Source organism: Scyliorhinus torazame, chromosome 14, assembly GCF_047496885.1.
Source record: "Scyliorhinus torazame isolate Kashiwa2021f chromosome 14, sScyTor2.1, whole genome shotgun sequence".
Lineage (NCBI taxonomy): Eukaryota > Metazoa > Chordata > Chondrichthyes > Carcharhiniformes > Scyliorhinidae > Scyliorhinus > Scyliorhinus torazame.
The window spans coordinates 21520131-21540357 of NC_092720.1; the positions used below are offsets into that span (position 1 = coordinate 21520131).

Sequence of the window (20227 nt, forward strand, 5' to 3'; positions counted from 1 at the left end):
ACGGATTTGTCCCTTAGTTGAGTGGGACCTCCCCCACGCTCCCCCCACAGTGTGTGTAACTTGGCAACTCCCAGGAAGCGAGTTGCTGCTTTTCCCGGCCCAGGAAGGCCTCGGAAAACAGATACGCTCCACATTCCTCGGCAAGCCCGGTTCTAAGACCAGGAGAGAAATGTGCAGCTCCTGACTAAGGTGGGAAAAAAGGAGAAAGAGGTGGCGTCCGGCAGCGATTGCAACTCCTCAGAGGATCAGGTCCCTTATCAACAGCATCATTAACAAGCAGTGAAACATCAACAACGTCACCGGCAAGGGGACGTATAGGTTCGGTTACGGGGATAGGGGGGGGGAATGGACCCAGGTAGGGTACTCTTTCAAAGAGTTGGTGCAGACTGTATGGGCTATCTCTTCTCTCCCTCCCCTTCCCCCTCTTCCCTCCCCTACCTCTACTCCCTTCCCTTTCCTTTCCCCGATTCCAGTCGGGGAACACATCAGCAGTCAAGGGCATTCAGCCTCTGATCTCCGGGTAAGCGTTCTCCAAGGCGGCCTTCAGGACGCGCGACAACGCAGAATCGCCGAGCAGAAACTTATAGCCAAGTTCCGCACACATGAGTGCGGCCTCAACCGGGACCTGGGATTCATGTCGCATTACATTCATCCCCCACCATCTGGCCTGCGAAATCCTACCAACTGTCCTGGCTTGAGACAATTCACACCTCTTTAACCTGGGGTTACCCCATCTCTGGATCTGTAAAGATTTAATCGCCTGCTAATGGTCGCATTCCAAGCATTGTTTGGCATCTTTGAATTTGTCTGTATATATGTTTCTGGAACATACCTCTTCATTCACCTGAGGAAGGAGCAGCGCTCCGAAAGCTAGTGACATCGAAACAAACCTGTTGGACTTTAACCTGGTGTTGTAAGACTTCGTACTGTACTCACCCCAGTCCAACGCCGGCATCTCCACATCATATCTTTGGGTTGTGAGGGGGTGAGACCCACACAGACACGGGGAGAATGTGCAAACTCCACACAGTGACCCAGCTCTGGGATTGAACCCGGGTCCATAGTGCAGTGAACTATATAAACTAAATTAAAACACACAAACATTTTTAAGCATGCCACACATAAAATTATATAATAACATAGTGCAGATTTACATAGTTTCACAGATTTAAATCAAATAACAAAACCTATGTTCACGTATAAATAGTACGAAGTCTTACAACACCAGGTTAAATTCCAACAGGTTTGTTTCGATGTCACTAGCTTTCGGAGCGCTGCTCCTTCCTCAGGTGAATCACGTATAAATAATCACCTTTAATCATAAAAAATAAAATTAAAAGTTACTTTGAAGGAACCAGCCACAATAATGCATGGTTAAAAGAAATAGCAAAAAAATCTGTTGAAGAGAAGTCTGCACACCTTTAAAACACTTGTTAAAATAGTTCCCTGTTGTTTTCTATCTGTTTAAATGCCTGCCCTCAATGGGCGTTCCCAGGTTGGCCTGCCCTCAATGGGCGTTCCCAGGTTGGCCTGCCCTCAATGGGCGTTTCCAAACGGGCCTACCCTCAATGGGCGTTCCAGAGATGCGGGGCGGGGCACGAGGGGGCGGGCTGCACGCCTGCTGCTCCGCGCTGGAGCCTGCGCAGACCGGGAGCGCTACAGGCCTGAGGCTGCCACAGGGAAAGGAAGGTGTCTCACATCATCGGAGCGCAGGTAAGTGCGCAAATTTCTCTTTCAAAATCGGCGGGCGGGCCTCGCTGACGGCGCAGCAAGGGACGGCAGCGGCCAGGACCAAAGATGGCGCCGCCCAAATAATCACAGCTGTGCCAAAGCCATCCCTTTTTTAAAGATGTTACAATTCTCAGCTCAGGACCTGAATGGATTACCTTTGTGAATAATGGTTCACCAACAACTTTTCAGGAAGAATGGCAGAAATCTTAAACTGCATCTTCATTATTTTAAACCAATATTAAAAGCACCGCACAAACATGTCCACTGCATTATGGTTTATAGAAATAGTTGCTTTTAATGCCAGCCCACCGCGTGTGAATTTGGGGGCCTGTCAGATGTGTACATACTCAAACCTAAAAACACCCGGCTACAATTTGGAAGGGCACCTGTCCCCATTTCTAATTCATTAATTAATAACGCCATAAGACAGAGGAGCAGAATTCGGCCATTCAGTCCATCAAGTCTGCTCCAGTGTGTGGCTGACTCAATATCGCCCATTTATTTCTCATTCCCATTCTCCTTCCTTCTCCCCATAACCCCTGATCTAAATATATATATTAGATATAATATATATAATAGATAGCTTTATTATTCTTCAGGCTAAACCTAAGCTTACAACCATATTAATTGCAGCCAGTGTGTCCATCCTAATTTACACATACATTCATCGAGGTGTATTGGCAGGCTGGGCACCACGGAATTCAGAATTACATCGTTGGCATTCTGTGCATGCACGACCCATATGCTCGCAGAGACAAGGTGTCTTGCATTGGCAGGAGTTACAATGTGTTGCTTTAGCCTCAGGTACTTTCTTAGGACCGGCACCTCCTCTTGGCAACACAGGAAGGCAGATGCTCGAGATGAGCCCCTAGCATCATGGGGCATCTACCTTTAGGGTATTGGACTTCCTGCCATACATTTAGGCAACAACTGAGCAAGTATGGCCTGGTGCTTACACACCAGGGGGGGGGGGGGGGGGGGTTAGGTGGTGGGGATCACTTTGAACTTTGCTGGGACAAAATGGGTGATATTGAGTCAGCCGCACATTGTCAGTTCTCTTGAGTTTAATTTCTGCAAAGATCAAATGTTGTCCAATGGGCGGCTGAATCGCTAATGCCCATTTTACATTGTCTCACAGTGGTGGGCATTTAGACCCATGAGGTTCACAAAGACCTTCAACATCATTCCTCATGGAATATGAGAAACCATTTATCCCCAGTGAACTTTGGACAAGGGGCTATTAATAGGGGCTGATCCCCTAAATTGCATCTGAATGGACCTTACATTAATTTTCATCGTCTGTCCAGAATGACACACAAGATGAGCAAATGATCAACTCCTACAGAGATTGGACATCAGCCATACCACCACAAAATTGATATTAAATCCCCCAGGATAATAGAACACAGAACATACAGTGCAGAAGGAGGCCATTCGGTCCATCGAGTCTGCACCGACCCACTTAAGTGCGCACCCTCACTTCCACCCTATCCCCATAACCCAATAACTCCTCCTAAACTTTTTGGCTATGAAGGGCAATTTATCATGGCCAATCCACCTAACCTGCACGTCTTTGGACTGTGGAAGAAAACCGGAGCACCCGGAGAAAACCCACGCTGACGCGGGGAGAATGTGCAGACTCTGCACAGACAGTGACCCAGCGGGGAATCGAACCTGGGACACTGGCGCTGTGAAGCCACAGTGACCCACTTGTGGCAAGTAGCCACAAGTGGAAGGTAGCCACTTTTGCTCCCTTGCTGTGAATAATGAACAAGAGTGGGCTGGGGTTGTTAAAATGTTTTATACGTAATAATAATAATAATTGCTTATTGTCACAAGTAGGCTTCAATGAAGTTACTGTGAAAAGCCCCTAGGCGCCTGTTCGGGGAGGCCGGAACGGGAATTGAACCCGCGCTGCTGGCCTTGTGCTGCATTACAAGTCAGCTGTTTAGCCCACTGTGCTAAACCAGCCCCGACTTGCTGTGCACATGTCCATTGCCCTTTTTTCACACTGGTGGGTGTTGTGGCCTCTTGAGTTTCCTGCCATGGAGAGGCAGAACATTTCACTAACGTATTTAAATGGTGTTCCCACAGTGAATTTGAGAGCCTGATTTACAACTGAAGGCTACGAGGTCCCAGGTTTGATCCCAGCTCTGGGTCACTGTCCGTGTGGAGTTTGCACATTCTCCCCGTGTTTGCGTGGGTTTCGCCCCCACAACCCAAAGATGTGCAGCGTAGGTGGATTGGCCGCGCTAAATTGCCCCTTAATTGGAAAAAAATCAATTGGATACTCTAAATTTATTTTGAAAAAGACACAATGATGGAAAATGCTTTTTCTAAAGCTGTTGATATTTCCAACATGCAGTTAGGTGGATTGGCCATGCCCAAAATTGCCCTTTGGTGTCCAAAGATATGGAGGCTAGGTGTGGAAAGGGCGGTGAAGTGTGCCTAGTTAGGGTGAGATTTTGGAGGGTGAGTGCAGACCCGATGGGCTGAATGGCTTCATTCTGCACTGTAGGAATTCAATGGGATACATAGAACATACAGTGCAGAAGGAGACCATTCGGCCCATCGAGTCTGCACCGACACATTTAAGCCCTCACTTCCACCCTATCCCAATAAACCCTCCTATCCTTTTTTGGACACTCAGGGTAATTTATCATGGCCAATCCACCTATCCTGCATGTCTTTGGACTGTGGCAGGAAACCGGAGCTCCCAGAGGAAACCCACCCAGACACGGGGAAAACGTGCAGACTCCGCACAGACAGTGACCCAGCGGGGAATCGAACCTGGGACCCTGGCGCTGTGAAGCCCCAGTGCTAGCCACTTGTGCTACTGTGCTGCCCAAATCTGTGACTGATGAAAAATATGAAGGCACAAAGAAACAGTCGTACGCTGATTAAATTAATTACAGATAATGTCCAAACTAGATAAAAGATTCTTCTTACTGGGAGGAGGGGGGGTACCATAGAGTATTGTTTTGCGATCGGCCTTTACTTTGGTGCGACTGAAACACGATTTTCGACGCAACTGAAAATCAGGCCTTGATGAGAATATTGGCAAGTGGGAGCTGATGCACCTACCGTGAATGACCATGAGGTGGCGCAGAATTCCCTGCCCTGGCTGCCTGCAAACCCGGTGGGCGCAGCTCACCAAATCCACAGGAATTGAGGTTCAATAGGAAAGGAGCAGTCACCTTGTTAGGAGTTTTCTATAGGCCCCCCAATAGTAGCAGAGATGTGGAGGAACAGATTGGGAAACAGATTTTGGAAAGGTGCAGAAGTCATAGGGTAGTAGTCATGGGCGACTTTAACTTCCCAAATATTGAGTGGAAACTCTTTAGATCAAATAGTTTGGATGGGGTGGTGTTTGTGCAGTGTGTCCAGGAAGCTTTTCTAACGCAGTATGTAGACTGTCCGACCAGAGGAGGGGCAATATTGGATTTAGTACTGGGTAATGAGCCAGGGCAAGTGATAGATTTGTTAGTGGGGGAGCATTTTGGAGATAGTGACCACAATTCTGTGACTTTCACTTTAGTAATGGAGAGGGATAGGTACGTGCAACAGGGCAAGGTTTACAATTGGGGGAAGGGTAAATACGATGTTGTCAGACAAGAATTGAAGTGCATAAGTTGGGAACATAGGCTGGCAGGGAAGGACACAAATGAAATGTGGAACTTGTTCAAGGAACAGGTGCTACGTGTCCTTGATATGTATGTCCCTGTCAGGCAGGGAAGAGATGGTCGAGTGAGGGAACCATGGTTGACAAGAGAGGTTGAATGTCTTGTTAAGAGGAAAAAGGTGACTTATGTAAGGCTGAGGAAACAAGGTTCAGACAGGGCATTGGAGGGATACAAGATAGCCAGGAGGGAACTGAAGAAAGGGATTAGGAGAGCTAAGAGAGGGCATGAACAATCTTTGGCGGGTAGGATCAAGGAAAACCCCAAGGCCTTTTACACATATGTGAGAAATATGAGAATGACTAGAGCGAGGGTAGGTCCGATCAAGGACAGTAGCGGGAGATTGTGTATTGAGTCTGAAGAGATAGGAGAGGTCTTGAACGAGTACTTTTCTTCTGTATTTACAAATGAGAGGGGCGATATTGTTGGAGAGGACAGTGTGAAACAGATTGGTAAGCTCGAGGAAATACTTGTTAGGAAGGAAGATGTGTTGGGCATTTTGAAAAACTTGAGGATAGACAAGTCCCCCGGGCCTGACGGGATATATCCAAGGATTCTATGGGAAGCAAGAGATGAAATTGCAGAGCCGTTGGCAATGATCTTTTCGTCCTCACTGTCAACAGGGGTGGCAGGGGTGGTACCAGGGGATTGGAGAGTGGCGAATGTCGTGCCCCTGTTCAAAAAAGGGACTAGGGATAACCCTGGGAATTACAGGCCAGTTAGTCTTACTTCGGTGGTAGGCAAAGTAATGGAAAGGGTACTGAAGGATAGGATTTCTGAGCATCTGGAAAGACACTGCTTGATTAGGGATAGTCAGCACGGATTTGTGAGGGGTAGGTCTTGCCTTACAAATCTTATTGAATTCTTTGAGGAGGTGACCAAGCATGTGGATGAAGGTAAAGCAGTGGATGTAGTGTACATGGATTTTAGTAAGGCATTTGATAAAGTTCCCCATGGTAGGCTTATGCAGAAAGTAAGGAGGCATGGGATAGTGGGAAATTTGGCCAGTTGGATAACGAACTGGCTAACCGATAGAAGTCAGAGAGTGGTGGTGGATGGCAAATATTCAGCCTGGATCCCAGTTACCAGTGGCGTACCGCAGGGATCAGTTCTGGGTCCTCTGCTGTTTGTGATTTTCATTAATGACTTGGATGAGGGAGTTGAAGGGTGGGTCAGTAAATTTGCAGATGATACGAAGATTGGTGGAGTTGTGGATAGTAAGGAGGGCTGTTGTCGGCTGCAAAGAGACATAGATAGGATGCAGAGCTGGGCTGAGAAGTGGCAGATGGAGTTTAACCCTGAAAAGTGTGAGGTTGTCCATTTTGGAAGGACAAATATGAATGCGGAATACAGGGTTAACGGTAGACTTCTTGGCAATGTGGAGGAGCAGAGAGATCTTGGGGTCTATGTTCATACATCTTTGAAAGTTGCCACTCAAGTGGATAGAGCTGTGAAGAAGGCCTATGGTGTGCTCGCGTTCATTAACAGAGGGATTGAATTTAAGAGCCGTAAGGTGATGATGCAGCTGTACAAAACTTTGGTAAGGCCACATTTGGAGTACTGTGTACAGTTCTGGTCGCCTCATTTTAGGAAGGATGTGGAAGCTTTGGAAAAGGTGCAAAGAAGATTTACCAGGATGTTGCCTGGAATGGAGAGTAGGTCTTACGAGGAAAGGTTGAGGGTGCTAGGCCTTTTCTCATTAGAACGGAGAAGGATGAGGGGCGACTTGATAGAGGTTTATAAGATGATCAGGGGAATAGATAGAGTAGACAGTCAGAGACTTTTTCCCCGGGTGGAACAAACCATTACAAGGGGACATAAATTTAAGGTGAAAGGTGGAAGATATAGGAGGGATATCAGAGGTAGGTTCTTTACCCAGAGAGTAGTGGGGGCATGGAATGCACTGCCTGTGGAAGTAGTTGAGTCGGAAACATTAGGGACCTTCAAGCAGCTATTGGATAGGTACATGGATTACGGTTAAATGATATAGTGTAGATTTATTTGTTCTCAAGGGCAGCACGGTAGCATTGTGGATAGCACAATTGCTTCACAGCTCCAGGGTCCCAGGTTCGATTCCGGCTTGGGTCACTGACTGTGCGGAGTCTGCACGTCCTCCCCGTGTCTGCGTGGGTTTCCTCCGGGTGCTCCGGTTTCCTCCCACAATCCAAAGATGTGCAGGTTAGGTGAATTGGCCAATGATAAATTGCCCTTAATGTCCAAATTGCCCTTGGTGTTGGGTGAAGGTGTTGAGTTTGGGTAGGGTGCTCTTTCCAAGAGCCGGTGCAGACTCAAAGGGCCGAATGGCCTCCTTCTGCACTGTAAATTCAATGATAATCTATGATTAATCTAGGACAAAGGTTCGGCACAACATCGTGGGCCGAAGGGCCTGTTCTGTGCTGTATTTTCTATGTTCTATGTTCTATGTTCATGTCAGCAGCTCGAGCCACATGGACTAACAGACCAGCAGGAACGTCGCTTGACAGAGGATCCCCTCAGGGTCACGGTTACTGGCTGGATAACATGAAATCATGAATTTACAATCAAAGCAGCATTATTCACGAGCTTTCCCGCCTGCGATCATGTGGATGGGAATACGAGCACAACGTTCCCAGATTACAGCAGTGTGACAATGACAGGTGAAGGCTGCTTGAACATGCAAATCGGAGCCGGTAATGAGCCCCTGATTGTAAGCTTCCAGTGCGAGTGGTTGGGTCGAGACATCAGACTAAATTAGTGAGCATTGAGAGTCCTGACTGACAGCACCCAAAGGAGACTGATGAAGCCATTGAACAAATTGGCCCAGGAAAACGTAAAGGCTTTCTATTCCTGTGGGCCCAGGAAATTCAGGAGTGCGAATCTGAGGCGTATGAAATAAAACCAAGGCAGCGCTGTCAGCCAGAGTTTGAGGCCTTCCCCTGGATTTTTTTTTTCATAGAATTTACAGTGCAGAAGGGGGCCATTCGGCCCATCGAGTCTGCACCAGCTCTTGGAAAGAGCACCCTACCCAAGGTAAACAACTCCACCCTATCCCCATAATCCAGTAACCCCACCCAACACTAAGGGCAATTTTGGACACTAAGGGCAATTTATCATGGCCAGTCCACCTAACCTGCACATCTTTGGACTGTGGGAGGAAACTGGAGCACCTGGAGGAAACCCACGCACACACGGGGAGGATGTGCAGACTCCACACAGACAGTGACCCAAGTCGGAATCGAACCTGGGACCCTGGAGCTGTGAAGCAATTGTACTAACCACCATGCTACCGTGCTGCCCCGATCTCCTGTCACTTCCTGAGTGGGGCCTCGTGGATTCCCCCCCCCCCCCCCCAAAACAAACAAGATGGTTGATCCATTTAAATAAGGCCTGAGGCCTAATTTCATTCAGCCCTCATGCTGGAGGTGACAAGTGTGAGGTCACCTCGCTGACTGAGCTGACACCTGTTGGCCCAAAGTCCAATTCCTCTGCTGAGGATTCTGAACACTTAGCTGCAAACTGCCTTCTTCGAGTGGTTTGAGGAATATATAGCAATTTAGTCTACAAGCAGCTTCTGTGAGAAAAAGACTTAAATGTGACAAGCAGCCATCAATATCATTATGTAGACCAATCGGAGAACCTCCTCCGCCATCCCCAACACCTCACTTTCTTCCCATGCAATCGCAGAAGGTGCAGCAACGGTTCCTTGACCTCCTCCCATTTCACCATCCAAGGACTAAAGACTCTTTTTTTCCAGGTGAGGCAGCGCTTCATATGCACCTCCTTCAACCTGGTCTGTTGCATTCGCTGCTCCCAATGGGGGTCTACTCTACGGAGAGACTAAACACAGACTGGGTGACCCCCTTTGCAGAACATCTTCAGTCTGTCCGCAAGCAGGACCCAGACCTTTCTGTCGCTTGCCACTTCAACTCACCATCCCGTTCTAATGTCCGTCCTTGGCCTGCTACAATATTCGTCGAATCAGAGAAGAATCATAGAATCCCTACCATGCAGAAGGAGGCCATTCAGCCCATCGAGTCTGCACCAACCCTCTGAACGAGCACCCAAGCTAGGCCCCAATCCCCCACCCTATCCCTGCCTAACCTGCAATCTTTTGACACTAAGGGGCAATTTTATCATGGCCAATCCTCCCAACCTGAACATCTTTGGATTGTGGGAGGAAACCAGAGCACCCGGAAGAAACCCACACAGACACGGGGACTACATACATACTCCAACCAAACAATCACTTCAGGCCAGAATTATTCCATCCCTGGCGCTGTGAGGCAGCAGTGCTAACAATTGTGCCGCCATGCCACCCATGTTCCAGGGAAGCTCAACGCAAACTGGAGGAACAGCACCTAATCTTCTGATTAAGGGCATTACAGCCTCCTGGACTTAACATTGAGTTCAACAGCTCCAGACTTAACTCTCGCCTCCACCTTCACCCCATTTTTTTTTCTATCAATCTATCTTCATTTCTTCCATTGATCTGCTTTTCCCTCACCGCTGTCTTCCATCCCCCACCTCAGCGGCAGAAGACGATTCTGGGAGAGGTCAACTCAGTCACCTCGAATATACTGTGGGTAGCCGAAGAACTGGTGTCCAGGAGGGATGAAGCCCAAAACATTGCATTAATGTTGCCCCCTCTCCCTCCTCCTCTAACTCAAAAAAAAAGGCACTGTGAGGAGGGCAAGCAAGGTAAGATTCTTATTCTTATATCTTTCTTAAGTGTACTAGGGCAGAGATGGCAGCTAGGGCAGTGGTATGCTCCTCCTGCTAGATGTGGGAGATCAGGTTAGCTTTCTAGTGTCCCTGACAACTATGTCTGCGGGAAGTGTGACCAGCTGCATCCCCTCACAGGCCGTGTAGTTCGGTTGGAGCAGCAGCTGGACTCATTGCGGAGCATACGGGGACAGAGAGTGAGCTAGACATTAGCTTCAGGGAGGTTTTCACACCGCAGATTCAGACAGATAGATGGGTATCCACCAGGAGAGGCAGGCAAGTAAGACAGGAGCCTTCCGTGTCTATTCCCCTCGTACACAGGTGTATCATTTTGGATACTATTGGGGGGGGGGGGGGATAGCCTCTCAAGGGAAGAGACCAGCAGCAGCCTGACCTGTGGCACCACAATTGGTTCTGCTGTAGAACAGGGTCGGGTTAAGTCCAAGCGCGTGATACTTGTAGGAGATTCGATAGTCAGGGGCACAGACAAGCGTTTCTGTGGCTCAAAATGGACTCCAGGATGGTGTGTCACCTACCTGGTGCCAGGGTCCTGAATGTCTCTGAACGGCTACAGGGCATCCTGAAACAGGAGGTTAAACAGACAGATATCATTGTCCACATTGGTGCTAATTACATAGGTAGGAAGAGGGAAGAGATCCTGCAGACAATTCAGGGAGTTAGGTCGAGTGCTAAAAAGCAGGGTCTCTGGGGTAGTAATCTCGGGATTACTCCCCGGGCCACGTACTAGTGATGGGGAGATAGTATAGTTGAACACGTGGCCAAAGAGTTGGGTGTAGGAGGGAGATGCTTTAGATGTATTGATCACTGGGATGTCTTCTGGGAAAGATGGGACCTGTACAAGAAGGACGGGTTGCACGTGAACTGGAAGGGCACCAATATCCTGGGCGGGAGATTTGTTGGTGCTGTTCGGGAGGGTTTAACTTAGTGTGGCAAGAGGGTGGGAACCGGAACAGCAGGCCAGTACGTTAGAGACTGGGGGAAAAAAGTGAGACTGAGATAAACATAGCGCAGAATACGAGCAGGCAGAGGGAAGCCACAGGGCTCAGCGGGATTGTAGGTCTAGAATGTTTGCGTCAATGCAAGAAGTATAACAGGTAAGACAGATGAACTGAGAGCCTGGATTACGGCATGGAACTATGATGTAATTGCAGTTACGGAGCTATTGTTAAAGGAGGGATAGGATTAGCAGCTTAACATTCCGGGATATCGTTGTTTTTGTCGGAACAGAAGAGGAAACAAAAGAGGTGGGGGAGTTGCATTGAATCATAGAATTTACAGTACAGAAGGAGCCCATTTGGTCCATCGAGTCAGCACTGGCCCCTGGAAAGAGCACCCCACTCGAGCCCATGCCTCCACCCTATCACCGTAACCCAGTAACATGACCAAACCTTTTGGACACAAAGGGGCAATTTGGCATGGCCAATCCACCTAACCTGCACATCTTTGGACTGTGGGAGGAAACCGGAGCACCCGGTGGTAACCCGCGCAGACACGGGGAGAAAGTGCAAACTCCACAGAGTCACCCGAGGCCGGAATTGAAACTGGGACCCTGGAGCTGTGAGGCCGCAGTGCCAATGTGCCGCCCCTTGCTGATTAGGGGGCAGATCACAGCTGTGTTGAGGGAGGACACATTGGAGGGATCTTGCAGTGAGGAATAAGAAGGGTGAAAACACAATGTTGGGTGTGTACTATAGATCTCCCAACAGCCCGCAGGAAATAGAGGAGCAGTTGTGTAGCCAGATACTGAAAAGGTCCAAAAAAGCAGAGTAGTTGTGATGGGTGACTTTAACTCCCCCCATAATGACTGGGAATCCATTACAGCCAGCGGCTCGGATGGAGAGCAGTTTATTAGATGTGTCCAGGAGGGCTTTTTGATACAGTATGTTGACAATCCAACCAGGGAGGGAGCCATACTAGACTTGGTATTGGGAAATGAGCCAGCTCAGCTGATTGGTGTTTCAGGGGGGAGCATTTTGGGCTTAGCAACCATAATTCCATAAGATTTAGAATAGTCATGGATGAGGACATGAGTGACCCGCAGGTGAGGGTGCTTAATTGGGCGAGGGCCAATTACATCCAAATTAGACAGGAACTGGGGAATGTGGGTTGAGAGCGGCTATTTGAAGGTAAATCCATATATGACATGTGGGAGGCTTTTAAAGGCCAGTTGATTGAAGTGCAGGACAGGCAAGTCCCCTAAAAATGAAGGATAGAAATAGCAGGATTCAGGAACCATGAGTGACAAGGGAAATTGTAAGCTTAGTCAAAAGGAAAAATGAAGCATACGATAAGTCTAGGCATCCAAAAGCTGACAAAGCCCTTGAGTACAGTGAAAGTAGGAAGGAACTTAAACGTGGAATTAGGAGGGCTAAAAGGGGCCATGAAATGTCTTTAGTAAACATGGTCAAGGAGAATCCCAAGGCTTTTTATGCATATATCAGGAGCAAGAGGGTAGCAAGAGAAAGAGTAGGCCCACTCAGGGGCAATGGAGGGAAGTTAATGAGTCCTTTGTATCAGTATTAACCAGGGAGAAGGACATGACGGATGTTGAGGTCAGGGATAGGTGTGTGAACTCTCTTGAGAACGTCAATATATCAAAGGAGGAAGTGTTGAGTATCCTAAATTGCATTAAGGTAGACAAGTCCCCGGGGCCTGATGGGATCTATCCCAGGTTACTGCGGGAGAGAAGTCGAAAAATAGCTGGGGCCTTAATTGATATTGTCACATCCTCTTTGATCACAGGCGCGGTTCCATAGAACTGGACAATAACCAATGTTATTCCCTTGTTCAAGAAAAGAAGCAGGGATAATCCAACAAATTATAGGCCCGTGAGCCTGACATCAGTGGCGGGGAAGCTTTTGGAAAAGATATCGAGGGACAGAATATATGCCCATTTGGAGAAAAATGAGCTACTTAGTGACAGGCAACATGGTTTTGTACGGGGAAGGTCATATCTCACCGACTTGATTGAGTTTGTTGAAGAGGTGACAAAGAAAATTGATGATGGAAGTGCTGTGGATGTAGTTTATTTGGACTTTAGTAAAGCATTTGACAAGGTCCCACATGGCAGACTGGTACAAAAACTAAAATACATGGGATTCGGGATGGGCTGGCTAGATGGATACAGACTACGATTGTTTTCACTGGAAAGACGGAGTCTGAGAGGAGACCTGATAGAGGTCTACAAAATTTTGAGAGGCATAGACAGGGTGGATAGTCAGAGGCTTTTCCAAGGGCGGAAGTGTCAATTACAAGGGGGCACAGATTAAAGGTGAGAGTGGGAAGGTTTAAGGGAAATGTGCGGGGTAAGTTTTTCACACAGAAAGTGGTGGGTGCCTGAAACGCGCTGCCAGAGGATGTGGTGGAAGTGGGCACATCAGCAACATTTAAAAGGCACCTGGATGGGTACATGAATAGGGAGGAAATAGAGGGACACGGACCGAGTAAGGGCAGAAGGTTTTGTTTTTAGTTGGGGCATCATGATCAGCACAGACTTGGAGGGCCGAAAGGCCTGTTCGTGTGCTGTACTTTACTTTGTTCATTGTTCTCACCATGTGGCCCATCTGTCCCCTGTTCCCAGTTGTCCTCTTGACACATTACTTACCTTTGTTCTCTCTCTCTCTCTCTCTCTGCCCCCCCCCCCAGTTCTCTCTTGCTTTGACAAAGAGTCATCCAGACTCGAAACGGTAGCTCCCTTCTCTCTCCACAGATGCTGTCAGACCTGCTGGGATTGTCCAGTATTTTCTGTTTCAGATTCCAGCATCCGAACTGATTTGCTTTGATGTAAATAGTCAGTTTGTTTAATGGTCTGTACATATTTTCCTATTGCGCACACTGTTACATCTCATGCCACCGAGCGTCCCAGCTAAATGGGGAAGATGTTGAGTCGTCACACGATGGCGTGGCGACAAAAGAGGTCATAGAACATAGAACATAAAGTGCAGAAGGAGGCCAGCAAGTCTGCACCGACCCACCTAAGCCCTCACTTCCACCCTATCTAACCCAATAACCCCTCGTAACCTTTTTGGACACCAAGTGCAATTTAGCATGGCCAATCCACCTAACCTGCACGTGGGAGGAAACCGGAGCACCCGGAGGAAACCCACGCAGACACGGGGAGAACGTGCAGACTCCGCACAGACAGTGACCCAGCGGGAAACCATCATTGCATCCTCTCTAATGCATCCCCACCTTTCCTAGAATACGGTGCCCACGGCTGGACACATTGGGTGGGATCTTCCCGCACCCCTTCAGGGTGCGTTGTCGGGCAGAGGAGATGGCTCACCATTGGCTGCCGGCGGAATCTTCCTGACCTGCTGATGTCTCCGGCATTTTGCTTGGCTCGCCTGCCTTGAAGCCAGAAGACCTACCACCGGCGGCGGGGGGGGGGTTCGCCTTCGGCAGGACCACAAGATCCCACCGGCGGAAAAGGCAGGAAAATCCTGCCCGTATCCTGGTGGTGGCCAAACCACTTTCCTCCTTCGAGTACCGCCGTGATTGATTTCATACGTCTCATCTGAGTTTATTTAACGGCACCTCCGACAATGGAGCACCCTCTCTGCATTGTGCTGTCACTCCAGAGGATGTTGGTGGAATCTTTCAGCGAGGCTTCAATCCACACGTTCAGATTCAAAGCGGACGATGGTGACACTGGACCAATAAGGCCCGAATGACAAACTTACTCTGAGAGACTCCTGAATCCAAATCGGATTCTAAAGTCTCAGCTAATTGATTTGGATCAGGAAGGTTGGGACTTTCCTCAGTAGAGTGAAAGCAGTTGAATTAACGGCAACTGTATTGTTGCTGTAACGTGGCTGGTTATTCAACATGATTAAGCTAGCCTTCCCCTGAATATTGGGAAAATGGATAAATTGTTTCTTGTGGTAAACTCATTTAATGTGGTTAGTAGGTGAAGAAACGTGTCCAGGACAATAGAATTCAAATTTGCAAATTCTCAGGGGATAGCTCTTACAATTAGCATGAACCTTTCAGGAAATCAATATACTTTTGTTCTTTTTTTAACCCCAGAAACATCGCTAATTGAGCTTCACTTTGCTCACTTTCAGGTCCCATTTGAAATCCATTAATCAATTAACCTTTTAGCAAGTTACAGGAAGCTTTAGCACGCACTGGGTTGAGCCTTCCTTGTCTGTTCTGATGATGTGCTCAGTAAATGAATGAGCTTTGTACCTGCCCCAAGCTGGACCAAGTAACGGTGGGACTTATTGAATGGTTTCACATAACCAGGACCAACTAAAAGGTCAACCACATTGGGGGATGGACGGGATTCACATGGGGGTGGGGGGGGGGGGGGGGGGTGTTGTCAGGCTGGGTGAGAAAAGTGGGCAGGCTTGATCCTACCTGAACCAATGAATTTTGAATTTCCAGTAGGATAGCTTTATACATTGTCAGCATTTTTTTAAAAATCATTTATGGGATGTGGACCTCATGGTCAGGCCAGTATTTATTGCCCATCCCTAGTTGCCCTTCAAAAGGCGGTGGTGAGTTTTCTTCTTGAACCGCTGCAATCCCTGTGGTGTAGGTACAACCAATGGCCTGTTAGGGAGGGAATTCCTTGATTTTGACCCAGCAACAATGAAGGAAAGGTGATATATTTCCAATTCGGGGTGGTGACTGACTTGGAGAGGAAACTCCAGGTGGTGGGGTTCCCACAAACCTGCTGCCTGCTCTTGTCCTTCTAGATGGTAGTGGTCCTGGGTTTGGAAGGTGTTGTCGAAGGAACCTTGGTGAGTTCCTGCACTGCATCTTGTAGATGGTACACATCTACGAGTTAGTTACTCGCCTCAAGATTCCTAGCCTCTGACCCACTCTGGTAGCCACAGTATTTATGTGGCTAGTCCAGTTCAGTTTCTGGTCAATGGAGGTTGACAGCAACTTGGCCAGAATGTTATAGAGTCTTTTAGGATTAGTTCAGAGGTGAGAGGGCTGGTAAAATAGTATCAGATGGTATTGTGCTCCATTCCCAATGCCATCCCATTACCATCGTGCCAGCAACTTGTAAGCCCAACTGAACCACTCAAGTGGCCAATTAAGGACCTCTGCCAACTTTCACTGTCTTTTTATCCAGCCCCAGAAAGTGGTAGAAAACAAACACTGATCCAATTTAAGAAAAAAGCAGGAAACCCCAGAGGTGTGGCTTCAAGCGACTTTATTACCATTTTCTTGTAAGGGCCACAAAGAGTCCGCACCGAGTTCGTCAAAATGAAAACTTTCTTTATTTTGCAACAACTATTAGAATCAGCTCCAGTAGTTCCCTACTGGGTCTTCTCCAATCAAAGAACAAAGAACAAAGAAAAGTATAGCACAGGAACAGGCCCTTCGGCCCTCCAAGCCCGTGGCGACCATGCTGTCCGACTAAACTACAATCTGCTACACTTCCTGGGTCCGTATCCCTCTATTCCCATCCTATTCATGTATTTGTCAAGATGCCCCTTAAATGTCACTATCGTCCCTGCTTCCACCACCTCCTCCGGTAGCGAGTTCCAGGCGCCCACTACCCTCTGCGTAAAAAACTTGCCTCATACATTTACTCTAAACCTTGCCCCTCTCACCTTAAACCTATGCCCCCTAGTAATTGACCCCTCTACCCCAGGGAAAAGCCTCTGACTATCCACTCTGTCTATGCCCCTCATAATTTTGTAGACCTCTATCAGGTCGCCCCTCAACCTCCATCGTTCCAGTGAGAACTAACCGAGTTTCTTCAACCGCTCCTCATAGCTAATGCCCTCCATACCGGGCAACATTCTGGTAAATCTCTTCTGCACCCTCTCTAAAGCCTCCACATCCTTCTGGTAGAGTGGCGACCAGAATTGAACACTATACTCCAAGTGTGGCCTAACTAAGGTCCTATACAGCTGCAACATGACTTGCCAATTCTTATACTCAATGCCCCGGCCAATGAAGGCAAGCATGCCGTATGCCTTCTTGACTACCTTCTCCACCTGTGTTGCCCCTTTCAGAGACCTGTGGACCTGTGCACCTAGATCTCTCTGACTTTCTGGCTTTTCGATGCCTTTCTGGCCGAGTCTATTTATACTAAGTAAACATTTCTCAAGGTTCCCTGACCCCTTATTGGGGGAGCTCATATTCTGCAAGATCCACAGGGTAGTTATTCACCCCTACCCCAGAGGCCCGTGCGGGCGATAATGCAATTTCTGTAAATCGGGCATTTTGGCTGGAATTCTCCGGCTGTTCCACCGGCAGGATCCTCTGGTCCCGCCGGCAGCCCACTCCTGCCCGCGGGTATTCTGGTGGCGTGGGGCGACTCCAATGGGAATTCCCATTGAGGAGCAGTGGGAGCAGAGAATCCCGCCGCCAGCAAACACCATGCCACCTCCGTTGCCAAGAAGCACGCGGCTGGGAGGCTGGAGAATCCTGCCCTTAATTTGTGGTGCTGTAAAATTGTGGGAGTAAATTCTGGGGCGGGAAGGGGGGAGACGGGACGAGGAGAAATAACTTTTGGGGGAATGAAAACCAGCACCTCATTTTTTTCTACCGAGTGCACTGAATATGAAGTCTGGAATATTATCATGCATACTTTATAATAGTCACAGTTTATACGTGTTCTGCAATTATCCTCGCAGTATTATTGCTTGGCCCAACATCAGAGCAAAGTATAAGTGGGGATAATTGACCATAATTAAAATCTGACCTTGCATAAGCCACAATCCCAGTTTGCAAAGAGTAATCATGAGCTCGGGGTGATCAAATCAAATGCTGTAACGCTGAATCAGAGATGAACCACACAATCAGTGACAGACACCATTAATTCCTTTGATTTTTTTTACATGTGGATATAGTGCAGGTCGTATTAACAGCCAACTACTTCCTACTCACTTCCCACAAGCAGGATGGGAGCAGTTTTTCCATAATAATAATAAGCTTTATTGTCACAAGTAGGTTTACATTAACACTGTAATGAAGTTACTGTGAAAAGCCCCTAGTCGCCACATTCCGGCACCTGTTCTGGTACACAGAGGGAATTGAGATTCTCCAATTCACCTAACAGCACGTCTTTCAGGACTTGTGGGAGGAAACCAGAGCACCCGGAGGAAACCCACGCAGACACGGGGAGAACATGCAGACTCCGCACAGACAGTGACCCAAGCCAGGAATCAAACCTGGGACTCTGGAACTGTGAAGCAACAGTGCTACTTTTTGTTGCAGTTCGACCTTTTGACTCCCCCATCAACTTTAGAGATAGTCAGGCAATGACATAGGTGCAAGTGGCCCGAAGGGAACAACTTCCAAAAATATTTGACCGTGGGGAATGTGTTCTCGCCAGAAACTCTCCCTCAGGCAAAAAATGGCCTCCAGCAATCGTACTAGCAAAACTTATATATACTGTACAATCTGACGGTGAACAAATTTGGCATTAGCACCCTGACCAATTATTGTCTGCACGCCATGAGAGTACAGAATCGGTACCAGATGCTTACACCACAGAGTGTGCGCAGCGATATGCCAGACTTGCGGACTACAACTGCCGAGGTTATGGAACCTGTTACGACAGAGTCTTCTGCACAGCCAGAGACAGTTCCTGAGTTGGTTTCGTCAGATGTAACACCGATCACTGTGCAGGAAGACACTTCTAGTGCCCCTGAGAGCCAAGTTCTTCAACATCGTGTTCTGCCAAAATGAGACAGACATCCATACCAGAGACTGTCTTACTAATGTACATATGTATCCGTAGCATAACAATGTTAGTTGTGGCATGATGTGTTGGATCTGTGTTAAAGTGTTTGATTAAGTAAAAATGCCAGGGGCACTAAAAGAGTAAAGAGGGAGGAGCGAAGTTATGTATCCGAGCAAGACCATTGGCTGGTGTAACGTCACATGTTACGCAATCATCAGAGGGTCTTGTGGAGTTCACCATTGCAGTCTGTTTGGCAGCATTTTGCAAATATACCCCTTGCTCTATGTTATACGAACTTGACGTGTGCCATCTCTGATTCATTCTCTTTGCAGCGACAACAAGGAACATAACTATTCAAGAGGAAATTGAGGAAGCAATTCGACCTCTTGATACCACCTACAACGTCGGAAATTGTCAGGCAACAGCATCAAACACAAATGGTTAAAAGAGAGCAAAATTTAAAGAAGAGCCTTTAATCATGGAGAACATGTTCTGGCTGGAAGTTATACCTGGAGTGAAAAATGGACTCCAGCCATCATTCTAGCCAAGACAGGTCCGATACCGTACACAGTTCAAACAGACGATGAACGAGTTTGCCGTTGGCAAACCTAGCGTCACCGAGTAAATGTACAAAGTCTTCACCAGAAATATTCACATCTGAGTGTATGGACAGCGATACGACAGAACTGAGATCTACTGCTGCAGAAATTACTGTATCTGTAACAACAGAATCGTCAATACCAGAGACAGGTTAGTTTCACAAGAAATACCACCAACAATTGAACAGGAAGAAACTTTCATGACCTCAAAGAGCCAAATTCCTGGACATCGGATATTATCTAAACAAGACAGATGTCTGCCAACGAGACCGTCTTACTTATGTATAAATAACATGAATGATGTCATGATATGAATATCATTTTGGATCTGTTCACAGATTAAAAGAAAAGATATTGGCATAAAGAGGTAAAGGAGAGGGGTGTCATGTATTCAAATAACACTTGGCTGGTGAAATGTCACGTGATACAGTGACGTCATCGGAACATTTTGCGGCTTTTGGGGGAGTTCACTATCTTACCCTGTAGAAGCAACATGTCCAAATAAACCCTGCACTATGTTTTTACAAAACTAAAGCTTGGCACCTCTGTTTCGTTTTCTCTTTGCGGCAATAACAAATATATCACAAAAGGGCAGCACGGTGGCGCAGTGGGTTAGCCCTGCTGCCTCACGGCGCCGAGGTCCCAGGTTCGATCCCGGCTCTGGGCCACTGTCCGTGTGGAGTTTGCACATTCTCCCCGTGTTTGCGTGGGTTTCGCCCCCACAACCTAAAAATGTGCAAGCTAGGCGGATTGGCCACACTAAATTGCCCTTAATTGGAAAAAATGAATTGGGTACTCTAAATTTATTTTAAAAAACAAATATATCACAATATATATAC

The 20227-nt window shown here is 47.6% G+C and overlaps 1 long non-coding RNA gene across 1 annotated transcript; it reads left to right on the forward strand.

Annotated features, from left to right (window-relative positions):
* Positions 1-1576: 1576 nt before the first annotated feature.
* On the forward strand, positions 1577-19922 carry LOC140389268 (uncharacterized). The gene is made up of 3 exons (XR_011934316.1): positions 1577-1713; positions 9920-10088; positions 19122-19922. It is a non-coding gene; the product is annotated as an uncharacterized lncRNA (long non-coding RNA).
* Positions 19923-20227: the final 305 nt, after the last annotated feature.